This window comes from Diabrotica virgifera, chromosome 7, assembly GCF_917563875.1.
Source record: "Diabrotica virgifera virgifera chromosome 7, PGI_DIABVI_V3a".
NCBI lineage: Eukaryota > Metazoa > Arthropoda > Insecta > Coleoptera > Chrysomelidae > Diabrotica > Diabrotica virgifera.
In genome coordinates this window covers 24,646,857-24,663,776 of record NC_065449.1, presented here as the reverse complement: position 1 = coordinate 24,663,776, position 16,920 = coordinate 24,646,857, and positions in this window count along the sequence as shown.

The following is a 16,920-nucleotide window of genomic DNA, read 5'->3' as shown; positions in this document are numbered from 1 at the left end:
TGCAGATTTTGATTCCTTACGTAAAAATAAGTAACTTTTATTCGAGATATTTTTTTCGAATTATGGATAGATGGAGCTATAATCGGAAAAAACGATTGTTGGAAATGGAAAATTAAATTAAAAAATTGAAAGTCCCCCACATGGGTGGAAAACTTAACTTAATGTGATACAGTAGCGATCAACAGGGAGCCAAAACGCGTTCCAAGATTGCGGATGTAATCTTGAATATTTTTTCGAGATATTTGGCACACGTATTCTTAATATAATAAAGAATGGCGGTACAAAGCCCAATTTGAAAAATATATTAATATATGGAAATTACTCTGTAATTAAATACAACATTAAAAAAACGAGCCTGTACCGCCATTAAGAAGAACAAAAAAATACACTTTCTTCAAATAAACTTTTTTATTCGATGCCTAGATTTTGTGTCATTTTGGAACTACTAATGAAATAAAAAATTTTAGTTTTAGCCAGTTAAATTGTAGCTTATTTTCTAATGGTAGGGGAGCAAAGTATGCTAAATGTGCAGTCACTCGAGCGTTATGGGGACCTATTGGGTTGTGAAGAGTAGGTTCTAAAACCAAAAAAAGTTAAGTAAAGTTTTCCATTTTAGTGGGCGCTTGCCATTTTTTAATTTAATTTTCCATTTCCAACAATCGTTTATTCCGATTATAACGCCATCTATCCATAATTCGAAAAAATGTTTCGAATAAAAGTTACTTATTTTTAGGTAAGGAATACAAATCTGCAATAAAAAAATTAGGGCTCCTATTTAAGATTTTAAAGTAACCCCCCACCCCACCTCCGTGGGGGGTCGTGTTTGGTGTCATTCGATAGATTTTTCAAAAATATTGAATAAGTGTATTTTACAGTTTTTCGATCTGATGTTCATTTCGCGAAATATCGCGGGGGACATATTTTTTAGTTTTTCGATCAGTCATTCGTTTCGGGAAATATTCTCTTTTTTCTTGTGAAACTTTGGGACTCACCCATTTCCTTACGCCCGGCTCAAATCGTCAGATTTTTTAAATATACACTCTTTTGCATGTACTTAACTTACCTTATCTTAATCTGACAATTTCGAGTTTTTTTAAGGATATATTTTTATTTTCGGGTCCCCCTTAACGAACTCCCCTGTGTTAAATGCCAATATATAGTAGAGGTACATCTGCAGGTTATCAGGTTTCTCCCCATATGATAATCTGACGCGCTCGAGTAACTGCAAAAATCCCCGTTTGGGCTCCCCTACCATAATTAAAATAGTGATTTAAAATAAATGGTACTCTGTTTTGACTGTTTTGACCGGGGCTATTTTGTGTGCGATCTATTTTGTCGGGGCTGTTTTGTCGAGGATATTTTGTATCCGGGCTATTTTGACGGGGCTGTTTTGACCGGGTTATTTTGACGGGTCATGGTTTTGCTTGTGTCTGGTCTTGTTTCGACCGTGTAAGTTATAACTTGCCTAAAAAAATGACTTATATATTCGGACCTTTGTTTCCACTCTAAGGTGTTTGTTTTTCCAAATTGTGTAGTTTAGGCATCCGGCCGTTCTACTGGCTTTAATTATTTGGTCTTTTTCCTCTTCTTCGATATTGTTGTCGGCTCCTAGCTTAATTTCCAGGTATTTGAAAGTCATTACTTGTTGTATAATTTGATTGTCTAACTCCAATTTGCATCTTATTGGTTCTTTGGCCAGGCACGTAGGCCAGGAAATGTGCTTGAGGGGGATCCAAACACAACTCATTTTTTTTGTTAGATTAGACGGTAAGGTATTGAAAAAAATATTCAGAATAAATTTTAGATCCATATGCAAAGTTTGAAAAAACTATTTCAATCCTAGAATACTAATACTCGTAAAATATACGACGCCGAATTATTTTCTGCGAACTTTCTCAACAACCGAAAATCCCAAGAACTTGGGTTCCACAGTCCTTTTTCTTTGGTACTAGAGTAAACGTTGGTGTATAAACGTCAGTTAAATATTGTGCGCAGAAGTGTGTGAATTAAGTATCCTGTCGTAAATACATAATTACGACGCTTTAGTGTTAACGATAGTGACATAAGCCGTCTAAGTACAGCATAAAGATTGCTATGCTTTGCGGTTCATTCTCCAAATATATGATTGATGCCACGATGCCAGTCCCTATCTTGACAAAAACACCGGTACCGGAGGATTACTCTTACAAATTTTTATATGAAGGAATTGTCAAAATCGGTCCATGGTAGTGACCTTAACATTACTTGATACTGTGTGTTTTTATGGGATTATAAATATAAGTATTATCAATTTGTATGTGATATACTTCTTCTTCTTCTTGACTGGCTTTACAACTCGGAGTGAGTCTTCGCCGCATTCACTATGGCCCTCCATCGTCTGCGATCTTGCGCTTCGATTTGCCATTGTTGTACCCCAATCCTAGATAGATCGGTTTCAACATCATCCTTCCATCTTATTCTGGGACGGCCCACTGATCTTCTACCGTCTGGTCTCTCGAAGAACACTGTCTTTAGCACTCTGTCTTCCTCTGATCTTACTACATGACCTGCCCATCTTATCCGATTAGCTTTTATATGTCTGACGATGTTTTCAGTACCATATAGAGTCACCAATTCAGCATTGCGGCGTCTTCTCCACTCTCCTGTCAATTCATCTCTTTGAGGACCAAATATCATTCTGAGGACTTTCCTTTCAAATATCAGCAATTTATTTATTTCTCGCTGGTGTATAGTCCATGTTTCACTCCCATATGTAACAACTGGGCGAATAATTGACATGTACAGTCTTAATTTAGATTGTCTTTTCAGCAGCTTAGATCTTAATAATGATGATAGGGAGTATAATGCTCTATTTCCCGCAGCTATTCTTGCTGAGACCTCTTTTTCTATGTGATTGTCCTCTGTGATTACTGCTCCCAGATATTTAAACTCTTTTACTACTTCAAAGTTGTGGTCATTAATAGTTACGTTCTGCCTAACTCTTGGTCTTTGATTTTTGGTCACCAGCATATATTTCGTCTTCTCTTCATTTATTCGAAGGCCCAGGTTACCTGTTTCCTCCTCGAGCTGTGAAAATACCTCTCTTACGTCTCTTGTAGAATGAGCGACTGCATCTAGATCATCGGCAAAGGCCAACAATAGTTTTGATCCTCGATTTGCGAATCCCCTGTTAGTTCAGACGATATTTTACTTATTGCGTATTCTGCAGGTATGTGATATACCTACTGCAATAATTCGCACAAAACAAGTAGGAGGCCAGTTTTCCACTCTCAGTTTATGTTTGATTTGGGCAAAAGCCTTGATGAGTCATATATGCGCAAAAGATTAAATACATCTTTACGGCGCAATATTCGACAGGACATAAACGAAATCCTAAATATACAAAAAGTTTGTCAACCGAATAATCCTATCTAAAGAAAACTAACAGTATTATACTCTTTATTCCCTAGGCCTAGGCCCTAGCCGTCTAAGAATGACAACAAACTTTTGTGAACAGTGCAAACGAGCAATCTGTGGACAACACAACAAGAATTGCTGTCCAGAATGCAGGAGATCTAAAAGGTAAAAGACTTTGAAATGCTGATAGAATACTTTCGTTTTTGCTAAATCTGATATGATGTTTAAATTGGATAGATATAAGTTGATCCGTACACTGAATAAAAATAAAAATAATCCTAATAAAAAATAATAATAATTTCGTTCACTCTTTCAAAAAAATGATAATAACTTGGGGATAAACTTGCTGCCTTGGTACCAAATCCGGGACAGTTTTGGGAGGGGTCCGGACCCCATGGACCCTCTCCCTTGGATACGTGCCTGTCTTTGGCTATTCCTAAGCTTTTTGTTTTTTAAACTCACTGGAAAAATTCTCACCGCTCACTTTAAAAATGGGTAATTTTTGATTTCACGTATTTCCTAAACCTGTTATCCGATTTAATTGAATTTTTAATATGTTTCTTTATTAATATGTTTATTCTTTAACAATATCGCTGTATAAATATTGTTGGTAGACAGGTAAATTTTCATTTTATACCGGGTGTACCAATCAAACTATTTATTTATTTTTATTTATTTATTACATATGACCTGGCCTCTAGTGACTAATCCAGGTCGTTTTTTCCTGATGGGATTACAGATATTTTTTTTTATATTTTTACATTTTTTACTCAACTATTAAATCTATTCTTACAATTAACAATTTGCCATAATCTATTAATTACGTTTAACAAACAAATTTAAATAAACAATTTAAAATATTTTTGGTACTATCAACTCCCTTCTAAGTTATAAAGACAGTCCCTCTATTTTCAGAAGAGAGTTGGTAGTTTTTTTTTTTTTAATTTCATGAATTATGTATTGAATTATTATTTTTATTTATTTATTTTATATTGAATTATTATTATTATAATTGTAAATATCTATTTTTGAATTTATATTTTATTTTATTTATTTTAACTTTATCTTACTCAACTTCATTAGGGTTGGATTATTGGTTGTCTTCTTCTATTATTATAGATTTCTTGTTGTTTTTTAGATATTATTTGTGTGAGATTGTTTAATATTTCAAAATATTCTTTTTTGTAATATATCTCTTATTTCAATTCTTTCTAATCTTCTTCTCATTTCTTTATGTTCTTCATTTTCTATAGTATTTTCACAATGTAACACTATATGTTCTGGTGTACCTAGTTCTCCACATTCACAATATGCATCATCTTTTAAGTTAAATCTTTCCAAATAGGTATGTTGGGTACGGTCCATGTCCTGTTAAAAAGTGTACTAAACCTTGTTTTGGATTAAAATAATTTGGAATGTTTTCTAATATTGGTATAAAATTGTATTAACGTCTAGATTTTGTTGAATTTTCCCATTCATTTTGTCTTTTTCTATTTATTATTTCTTTTAATTCTCTTTTATTTCTTATATCTAATCCTATTATTTGTATTATTTTTTCATATTTTTTTTTTTTAGACAATAATTACATGCTCTTTTTGTGTTTCTAAATGCATTGGCATTACTCCAGTTAAAACTGTGAGTGCCTGTGTTGCAGTTGTTCCAAATGCTCCCGTCATTCTTACAAGAAATCCTCTCTGAGCTCTATTTAATTTTTCTGCATTTTTTTTATTTATTAATCTATGTGCCCATACACTTGAACCGTACCCTGCAATTGATGCAAGTATTGTACTTAGGTATATTCTCATCTGTCGGAACGAAATTCTATATTCCTTCTGTGCTAGACTAGCAATGCTATGCATGATCTTTGTTGCCTTTTCACAGACACAATTAATGTGTTTTGTAATACTAAATATCTTGTTTCCATTTTTCTTTTTATTGTTTTCCCTCTAATTTTTATAATTGGATCTCTTTCTAAATTTCCTTTTATTAAACTATATGTTGTTTTTGAATCTGATATTGTTAATTTTACTTTATTCATCCAATCATTTACTCTTATTAATACTTCATTTGATTTATTTTCTAATTCTCTTCTTGAGTTTGCATCTATGATCAACAACAAATCATCTGCATATGCTATGCTTCCAAGCACTTCAGGATCTATAGTCAATTGTTCCAACAGTTCCTCTAGCATTACATCCCAGAACATAGGTCCACAAACTGATCCTTGTGGACATCCTTTTGTGATATGTTTTGTCTTTTTTCCTGTTGGACAGCTTAGGCTTCCATATCGGTCTTGACAGTAGTTTCTGAGACTTCCGTACAGATTCTTTGGACATCTCATTCTTCGAAGTCTTTCAAAGAATGACGGCCACCAAAGATTGCCAAAAGCCCCAGACACGTCTATAAAGATCAATAAAACATACTTTTTTATGCTTTCGTTTACTATTTCAAATACTTTATTTATTGCATCTTCTGTTGATCTACCTTTCCTAAAACCATACTGACCAGGATGTAATCCAATTTCTGTTCTTATTTGATTTAATTTTTTACATAGTAATTTTTCTTGTAATTTTCCCATTGTATTCAATAAACATACCGGTCTATATGATTTCGGTAAGGCAGGATCTTTATCTTCCCCTTTATGTATTATTATAACTTCTGCTTGTTTAAAATTATTGGGAAACCTTCTTTGTCTAAGACATTCATTATATAATGATGTTAGTACTGGAATTATTTGTTCCGACAATGCTTGAAGTATTTCAACATGAATATTATCCGGTCCAGGTGCCTTCTTTCTTTTCATTTCTCTCATACTTTCATATACTTCTTCTTCTGTGAATTCCTCTATTTCTCTTTCTTCTTCTATTTAGTATTCTTGTATCATTTCTTCTCTTATATTTCTTTGTTCTAATGTTTCTCCTTCTAATTTATCTGGAGGTAATAATACATTAAGTAATGTTTCGGCCGATTCTTCCCAACTTTCTGTAAATGTTCCATCTTCTTTTTTTAAAGTAGAAAGCATTGTCGGACATCTTATTTTTTTAGAAACTATTTTATATGGTATTCCCCACATATCTAATTCTAAGTGTCTTGATACGAAGGTTTCCCAAGTTTTAGCTTTTGTTATTTTTATTTCTTGTTTATATTCTTGTTTTAGTCTTCTATACTCACCTAGAAGGATTTGCCTCTCAAGATAGATACCACATCGTTGATATCGCTTTCGCGCATATCTAACTCTGCTTCTCATTCTTGTGAGGTTTTCCTTCCAGGCTGAGTTTTTTACTTTACTATTTTCTTTTATTTTTGGTATTGCTATATCCATTGCTTTTTTAATTTGTTTGGTTAATTCTTTTGTTGCAATATTTATATTAGATCCCCTTTGTACCAGACAAGGTGGTCGAAACTCAGACTTTAATAGTTCATAATTTGCTTTACCTATATTGTATCTCACCGAAGATATTTCCGTATTACGTGGATTCAGGTTATTAAGATTGAAAGTTATAAGTTTGTGATCACTTATTGTTGCATGCTACATCACTTTCCAATCCTTAACTAGGTGTGCTACTGCAACATTTGATATTGTTATATCTATATTGCTAGCCGCACCAGCTCTGTTCTGAAAAGTTGGTGGGTTTCCTGGTTTATTGTGTACTATCAACTCTAGTTCATTAATCATATCTTCTACTAATAATCCTTTTTGATCTGTTTGAGTTGAATTCCACAATATTGATTTTGCATTTACGTCTGCTACAACTATAACTTTTTCCTCTCTATACGTTATAAATATAGCTCTTATCTTTTCCACGTATTCATCAATATCTTCACAGAACTGACAATATAGGTTAGCTATGATAAATTTACCTGCTTTTGTTAGCAATTCTACACAGATACAGTGTCGATCACTAAATTGTTTTAGAATTAGAAGTCTCATATTTTTATTGAATAATACGGTTACCGCCATTGGATTTTCTCCTATGCTTGCACATTGTGCATTAATTGGCATGTGTTGAATTTTTCCTAGTCTTGTGTATGGTTCTTGAATGCAAACCATATCAAGACTATTTTCTTCTGCTGTTTTTCTTATTTCATGTAGTACTGTGATACTTCTCATACCATTTATTTGTCCTATTTTTATATTGAATGTTTTATTTGTCATTAATTAATTTGGTTTGTTTTTTTTATTAATTTCATTTTGGTTTCCGTGTTTATTAGAATCGAATAAATTTTCATTTTTAGTATTTTATCACCATATCTGTGTATTTTATTATTTTTAATTATTTTATCTGAGTTTATTCCCTCTTCTCTGATACAATAATTTTTATTATTTTTAAAGTATTTTTGTTTTATATTATGATTTATATTTTTTGTATTTTTAGCATTTAAAGTATGATTTTTTGTTCTCATGACTCTGTTTTTAACCAATGCATCACATTGGTTTTTATGTTTTTGAAATTTTTGATTTTTTATTATATTAATTTTTAATGTTATAAAATTTAATTTTAATTTAATTTTAATTTCAAATTTAATTTTAATTTTCATTTTAATTTTAATTTTAATTAAATTTTAAATAATATTTATGTACCATAGTCTGTTTTTTGAATTAGACGATTTAAAAGTAGAGCATAAGTTGTACAATTTTTATTTTCTTTATTACATTGTTTTCCTCTGTGTTTGCAAGGTATGCATATCTTTGGCTGTCCTGTTTTATTACAATTTTTTCTTTCGTGATTTTCACCACAATGGTTACATGTTGATTCTTTATTACAGTGTTTGCTTACGTGTCCTAGATCATTACATTTATTACATTTTATTACCACTACGTAATCTTTTGTGTTTACACTTGTAAAACCAACATATGTTGTATTTATTATTAATTGTTTTCTTATATCAGGTGATACTTCTAATACATAATGGACCGTAGATTTCTCTCTTGGTCCTGTCTTAAATTTTAATTTACAATTGTTTGTAAAGTCTTCTTTTGTTATATTTTCAAAATTTTGAGTATACATTTTATTTAATATAATTTCTTCTTTTTCATTGCTTGGTAAATCATACATTATTACTAGTGGTTTTCTTTTTTTTTTGGAAGTTCACATTTAAACTTTTCTTTTATTTTTCATTATTTTTTATTTTTTCAATGTCTTCTAGTGTTGGAGTTTCAATTACTCTTCCTGATGTTCTTATTTTATTTATTTTTAATTTATTTTTTTCTGGATCTAGAACTTTCGTAAGTTCTTCTTGTACTTTTCTTCCAGTTTGTGCTCTTTCACTTGTTATAAAAAGAGTGTTTATTTGTTTTTTTGTCTCTATTAGTTTTCGATTTTCAGTTTTATTATTTATTGGTTTTGATGTTATTGCAGCATATGTTTGTTTCGTTTCTTGTGTTTGTGTTATTTTTCTTAATTTTTCATATTCTATTCTTTGTCTATTATTTTCTTCTTTTAATATTTTTATTTGTCCTTCCATATTTCCATATTCCATTGCTAATAACATTATTCTATTTTTTAAATCATCTTTTCCTATTTTACTTAATCTTTTACCTATTTCCATTTCACCTTCAATGAAGTCAAGTAAGTCTTTAATTTTTGTTTTAGTATTATCAATAATTTCATTCAAATTTATATTTAATTCAGTATTATTTATATTATTATCTACAATACTATTATCTAATATTTCATTATTATTATTTTGAGATAAGGTATTAATACTAATTCTAAAACTATTTTCAATTATGTCATCTATTTGAGATGAATTACCTCCAAAAGAAGTAATTTTCTTTTTATCTCCCATTTTTTCCACTTTTTTACCTACAATTTCTTCAGTGTGCTCTTAGCTTACCACTGAGCTTGTTGTGGGAGGACCCCGACTTATGGCAGTGGAGTGGTTGCCCGCCTCTAACCACGTGGAGGTGGCAGGAGTACTAACTACTAACACTAAAGAAATACAGGATACATACACAGATGTTCTTACCAAAATAAATAGAAATGTTCTAACCTATTTGAATTTGGATGCCTGTTATAAAATCCTCCTCCATGGGGTTAACGTTTATATATATTACAACTAGTTGATGGGATCATCAAGGAGAGTTCGTTTCACACTTTCGTATGATTTGAGACCGTTAACGGGATTCTCTTAACGGGATATCAACAGATTTTATTAAAGTTTTGACGTCTATTTGTGTCACTTCTTCAGTAAGAGCTTCACTGATTTCTTGAACACTAACAATTTTTACCTTTATCTGGATATAAATGTAATCCTTTATATTATGGTCAATTAAATCACTAAATCACCGCGATCATGGCTGAAAATATCGAAGATCTTCAATTCCTTATAGATCGAGTCACTAGAGAATGCTCCAATAACGGACTTAACATAAATGCAACAAAGACAAAGTTACTTGTGGTTAGTAAACAAGACGTCGGCCCTATGCAACTAATTGCCAATGATGAATCAACAACAAAAGTTAACCATTTTAAATACCTAGGATGTTGGATAAACGAGACACTAAATCCGGATGAAGAAATTAAAACTCGTATAGAAATTGCAAGAGGAGCATTTATGAAACTTAGATCTATTCTGAGCAACTCTCAGCTGAAGTTACAACTAAGAATAAGTTCCTAAAATGTTATGTGTATCCTGTATTACTATATGGATGTGAAACCTGGATCAGGAAGGTTAACATGATGAACAAATTAGAAGCCTTTGAGATGTGGTCGTATCGTAGAATGCTCAGAATATCTTGGGTTCAACGCATTTCAAACAGAGAAGTCTTAAACAGAGTAGGTCAAGGCGAAGGTGACTTAATGAAGATGATAAAAAAGAGAAAACTTGAATATCTGGGGCATATAATGAGAGGTAGCAGATACAGGATGCTGCAGTTAATACTCAATGGAAAGATCGACGGAAAAAGAGGAATTGGTCGAAAGAAATATTCATGGCTCCGAAACCTTCGTCAATGGACTGGCTTATCAGCAGATCAATTGTTACATGCCGCACAAGATCGAGAACGATATCGGCAAATTGTTATGGAAGCTACCCACGCCTAACAATTTGGGCACGGTACTTAAAGAAGAAGAAGAAATCACTAAAAAAGGATACATGTACTAATATAGTTTTCTTTCAGTGAGGAATTCACTATTTCTTTGCGTAATAATAATTACTATATATATTTTGATATAAATATATTCTCTTGCACCTTTACAGCTTCCAAAATAACTAAAAAATCAATTTTCTTCTAAAAAAACCTTGATAAGTACTTCGACATAAAAAAAAATAAACCAATCAAACTGTGGTTTTTCTCTTAAAGTTCGTATCACTTGTCGAATATTCTAGCATTTATAAAATTATTGAAATTCGGTCAGCCACTGTCACCAGCCACTATCGCCGATCCTCGTCACTATGGCGTCCATTAGGGCCAAACCAGACGGACCACTCTGCAGCGCTACTCTGTGGATTCACAAAGCAGCTTCCGATGATTGACCGTGGGTTCTTATGTGAAGTGGACGTCGCAACCCAGACGAGCGACTGTGGCCAGCCACAGTCGCCGAGTCTCACTGCTAGTGTTGTCCACTAGTGGCAAAATCCACTCAGACGGACCACTTTTGTAGCTGCCACAAATATTGACGAGAGTTTACATGGTGAGCACGTAAAATGAATTTTGATTCCGAAAGATTTTTAATTGAATTCCAAAACAGACCGGCTATATGGGATACAAGAACCCGAGGGTATAGTTATAAAGCATTGAAATGAAAAGCGTGGGACGAGATCTTTGAATTATTTGTTCCTGATTTTAAGGAAGGTAGCCCTATCGAAAAGAATAAATCCAGTAAGCAATATTTCCTCTATTTATATTTACATTTTATTACACATTTTGACGAGAAAGAAGACTTTCGTCATCTGAATCCATCATTGAACTGAACAAAACAAATACTCACAATCTTGTTTGTTTATTTATGTTAAATAATGGGGTCCCATCCTCGGCTAAAAAAGGTTTTATTGTTTGTTGTTGAAAACAAAACGATAAGATATCAGTTAAAAGAGGCTTGCAAGTTACCATGTTTACATATCTGTGTATCGGAGGTAAACTACACTATGTCATAAAATGTAGTTTTGAGAAAAGGCGGTTTATAGTACGCCGTAGCTCTAAAATAATAATTATTATTAAGACTTTTTTAATTATCAACACTAAATTGCAATTTAAAAGACAAATAGAATAATTACCTACTTTTGCATGTATTTTTGCAGTTAAACTTAATTTAGGAAGGGATGAAATTTTTTTTTTAATTAACATAGTGTTGTATACCTCTAATCGTTTACATGAGTTCATGACATAATGTTAATAGATCCTGATATTATTGTAATGTTTTATGGTAATTAAACATTTTTTGAAGGGTTTCCGGTTTTGAAATAAAAAAAAATAAGTCATCGTATCATTTATTATTCATTAATTGGCAATTCTGGAAAATCAGAAGCATTCTCTTCTTTATAGGCAGAGACTTATAATAAGCATGACATTCACTGGATAAAAACGGCAGTAATGACATTAAATCATTGTATTTTGCTAAAGATATTGAATTTTGTTGTGTTCGACTTATGGCAAGAGATTGAGGAAATATAGCGTTTCTTTTTTTTAAGCTAAGGTGTTTAAATTCTTCTTCAAAAGCTGTTTTGTAATAGAGCTCTCCTAGGTTTTCTTGGCGGACCTGGATGTAGACACATTCGGAAATCGAAAATTTTCTGTACACCAACGGTATTTGTTCTTGTTTAAAATTTGCATTACTGCCTGTGGATTTTTTATACAGATCAGTACATTTTTTAAAGTCATTTAATTCCATGTTATGAACTAATATTTTTGGTAAACATCCACGTATAAATTGTTGCCAATCCCAAGGGGTTTGGATAGTCATATTATGCGTTTTCTTTCGCTTTCTCTCAATCAAATCGTGTATAGTATCAGCCTCTATATGCGTATGGCCTTTAAGCAAATATTTTTGATTAATAATATAATCTTAATTTGTGGCCATTTATGCAAAATCCAAAATAAACAGGCTATTAGCATAATGTTCTTATTTTGCCCGGAGCAATTGTCTGACCACAACGTTATTTCTTCGACATCAGCATTGGGAATTACCCATTCAGCCCATTTGAGAAGGGCAGATGCTATCTCGTCACCACCACGGCCAGCTTTTGATTCGTCCCATATCATACAATGAGCTGTTCCTTCTGAAGCTTCATGAATGGTAAAATCAAATTTCCATAATTTCCGTTTGTAGAAATTTAATCCACGTGTCAACATTGGAGGAGGCAAACATTTTTGCAGATATGCAGTCAATACTTTATGTTTATTATTATGTTTGGAAATATCCTTATCATAATTTTTTAAAACTTATCTGTGCTTTGCATCGGCTAGGTGAGCATCATATCTTTTCTGTAGGTTTTCTTGGTCGGTTGAACTTAAAAGGGGGTCTTTCAATTGGCTGCAGTACATATCACAAGTATCACATGTGTCATTTTCTACAACTTTGAATCTCAACTTAAATTGTGTATTAAAAACATGTGTATAAACCCATTTTTTAGCAATTTCAGACGTAGGTATATTGGTGTCTTCACAGTATTTTAGGTAATGATACATTTTCTCGATATGTAACTCTGGAGACAAAAATTTACTTTCAGTTTGTTCTCTAGAGTAATGACTCTCATATGAAGGAAACGACAGTATATGTTGAGTAACGTTCTGGATAACAACTTCGGATGTTTTGTTACTAGGAACTTGTCGTCCCCTTTGGTCTGATTCAATTATTCCCCCAGGTTGTCTTTTTTTTTAAAGCAGTTATAACAACCGAATTTGAAATTTCAAGCGTATTTAAAAACATAGTTTTACATACTTTAATGGCTACACTGTTAACGAAAAACTTATAAATCAGCGTACTTTGTTTTGGTTTTGTGACGTTCCGTCTCATTGTTGCTGTGGGTTTACTTTCCACGCAAGAAACAATATAAATTGACGCTTGATATTATAATCAGCCGTAGAGCTCCAATAGTGATTAAAAATAGTGAGCCTATCAATATGTGTAAATTTTTCAAAGCATTTCGTTCTACAAGAACACACGGCTTTCATTTCTCTTGCAGAAACCGTCTTTCCTTTTTTGGACACATATGTTTCTCTAGCTGCGTAACTTAGTTTTCGTTTATTACACTACCACTTATTAACGTGTACGACTTTCTTTTTGCCCACTTGTTGAAGTTCCGTTTTGTTTTTGACTTTTCTTTTTTTTTCTTTTCTTTTTTCTTTTCTCGAACTTGAATACCGTTATTAAATACCATGACAAGCTTGCCATAGTTGCCACTTACACCGACCATATTTTTCTAAACACAAAGAATCTCATGTTATATACCTAGAGGAAGACTACACTATGTTTAGATAGTGCAAAGAAAATGTGACAATCTTAATAGGAACACAACACCAAGTACTGTTGGTGATATATACCTCTATAGAAATTAATAAATAGTGTAATATACACTCTAGAATAATGCTTTTATATTAGAGCTAGGACATAGTGGATTATACCTTTAGAAAGAGAATTTAAAATTACGTAACACTATGTCAAGCTCTCAATATTACACTAAGTTGACATAGTGTAGTTTACCTCCGACACACAGATATATTTAATGTCATCATCTCCTTAAAAACAGCACCTCGTTCACTCAGTTGTAATGGGAACCTTACTATTTGTGTGTGTTTTTTTGTTTTGAAAATTGTATCAAACTATTTTACGGCTGTATGATACCAGATGTACCGGTTAATTTTTATGTGCTTCTTTCTGTGATATAGCTGCTTTTGTCTGATTCTTCTTAATTTCATTTATGGAGTTTCTTGGTATTTTTTCAAAAGGGTAGACATTTTATAAAATATTTAAAACTAGGGACATTACAAACACTGACTTTGACGTTTACACTTTTTTAAAAGATTATTAGCCGGCAAGTTTTTAATCATTTGAACAAGCTTACTTTTTTTCTCACTTATTACATTAAACGCCGCACCCTTCCAAACGATCCACTTCGCAGCGTAGTCGCCGGCGCAAGAAAATCGCCTGTTTCAGCCACTCTGTGCATCCACAGAGTAGCGCTGCAGAGTGGCTCGTCTAGTTTGGCCCTTACAAAATCATTGGGGCTACAAAATCGCCTGTTTAAGCCATTTTGTGGATCCACGGAGTAGCGCTGAAGAGAGGTTCGTCTGTTTTTGAAACTCTTCAATGTATTTGAAACGTATATTAAAATTAGAAGCGTACAAAAAAAAGGACAAAAAATATTTTGCACAAACCTTTATATCAAAAAAATTCTTAGATGAACAAAGTTTAGAATAAAATAATTGATTATTATAAATTGATTTTCTCAAAATTGTAGGTGATAAATTTTAAATACATAGTTAAATACATGATTTAGCATGTAATTGTAGGTTACATTGTTTACTGTAAATAGGCAATTAATTATGTACTATAGAAAGGAACTACAACGTTAACGGGGTTTTATTATTTCATATGGTCAATGAATCTCTATATCTGAAAAAACCGCGGAGTGCTACCATTTAAAGGGGTGCGTTTTTGAGAAACGGATGAATTAGTCCCTGGGCACAGGTTACATTAGGGTGAGTTTTATGCAGTTTTGGTACAAACACGTCTACATAAAAATTGTTCCTGGTTAAATTCCCTATCTAAATATAACATTTTAAAGTCAAAGATACTTTTTTTTACAAAAATATATTCAAAAGAAAAGCACAAAGAAACCCAAAAGAAAGAAATTTTGTTTTTTGTCCCATAACTTTTGTCCACGTGGATATAGGTATAGACATTGCTTCACAGAAAAAAAACCTACATATTTTCTCTTCAAAACCATGTTCAGTGGAGGTCATTAGGATTTACAGTTTTCGAAATACGATTTTTCAAATTTCGCCACTCACAGCAATTTTGGGCAATTTTCCTTGTTATTTCGCAAATATTGTTCTGTAACTTTTTTCTACGCAACTTTAGGCATATGCAATGGTACACGTAAGAGGAATAGAAATCAATTACCTTTAAAATGGTCTACTGTATAATGTTGTATGACTTCTTTTAAAGAGGTTATAGGTGAAAGTTAATTTTTTACGGTTATTTTTTAAATTCCCCATTATAACTTTTTTTCTATATGGTATATATTATGTAATAAAAAAGAAAGCTTATTCTGTTTACTTTAAAATGGTGTATTATAAAAAATTCTAGGGTTATTTTTGAATAAGATATGCTTTTTCAAATTGTAATATATAATTTATTTATATGTGAAAATATTTAACTTAAAATTAATTTGTAATTATGTTAGTATTGAATTATTCTATTATAATATTGTTATATATGAGAGCATAATGAGAAGTAAATAAACATTATTATTATTATAATAAGTACTTGCAACGATTTTTGATTTTAGGATTATTTTTTAAATTCCTCATTATAACTTTTTTATGTGATTGTGTGTTATGATTGAATCTTATTTTTTATACGTAATACTTTGGATCCACTTGTCTCTGCCGGGCAAACTTGAAAAGATGGATTAATTCCAATATTTACTGTCAAAGCTCCTGCACCACAAGCTTTGCTTGAAAAAATAGCATGTAAATGTACCAAAGGATGTACAAAAAACTGCGGTTGTAGGAAGATAGGAATTAGTTATTCAATATTCTGCAAAGGGTGCATGTGCACTGTGCAGTGCATGCGTACTAATTGTGGGAAGTTTAAGATAACTGAGGTGTCAGAGGAAGATATTGAAGCTAATGCTAACGAAGAGATGGACTTTGATTTTGAAAATTTTTTAAACGTTTAAATAATTTTAACTAAAGTGATGTTTTTTAAGACTAATGTTTATGTAATTTTTGTAAAAGAAAGAATTTTAAATAATACAGGTAAAAAATATCAAAGAATCACTCGGTTTCCATTATGTATTTAAATATAGATGATACATCATTTTAAAGGACAGAAAGTAAGCCCTCTTTGTTGCGCAATATATAGATAGTATATTCATGTACAAGAAAAAAAAGTTATAATGAGAAATTTCAAAAATAATCGTAAAAAATAATATTTTTGTTATATCAGGTATTATATAATATATAATATATTATATAATAATTTTGTTTCATTTTTATATTATATTATAAAAAAATCGTTAAAAGTATAAAACCTTGAAAAACCATAATCTCTTTAAAAAATGTCGTACAACGTTATACGGTAGACCATTTTAAAGGTAATTGATTTCTATTCCTATTGCGTGTACCATTGCATATACCTAAAGTTACGTAGAAAAAAGTTGCAGAACAATATTTGCGAAATAGCAAGGAAAATTACCCAAAATTGCTGTGAGTGGCGAATTTTGAAAAATCATATTTCGAAAACTGTAAATCCTAATGACCTATACCAAACATCATTTTAAAGAGAAAATATGTAAGTTTTTTTTCTGTGAAGCAATGTCTATACCCATATCCCCGTGGACAAAAGTTATGGG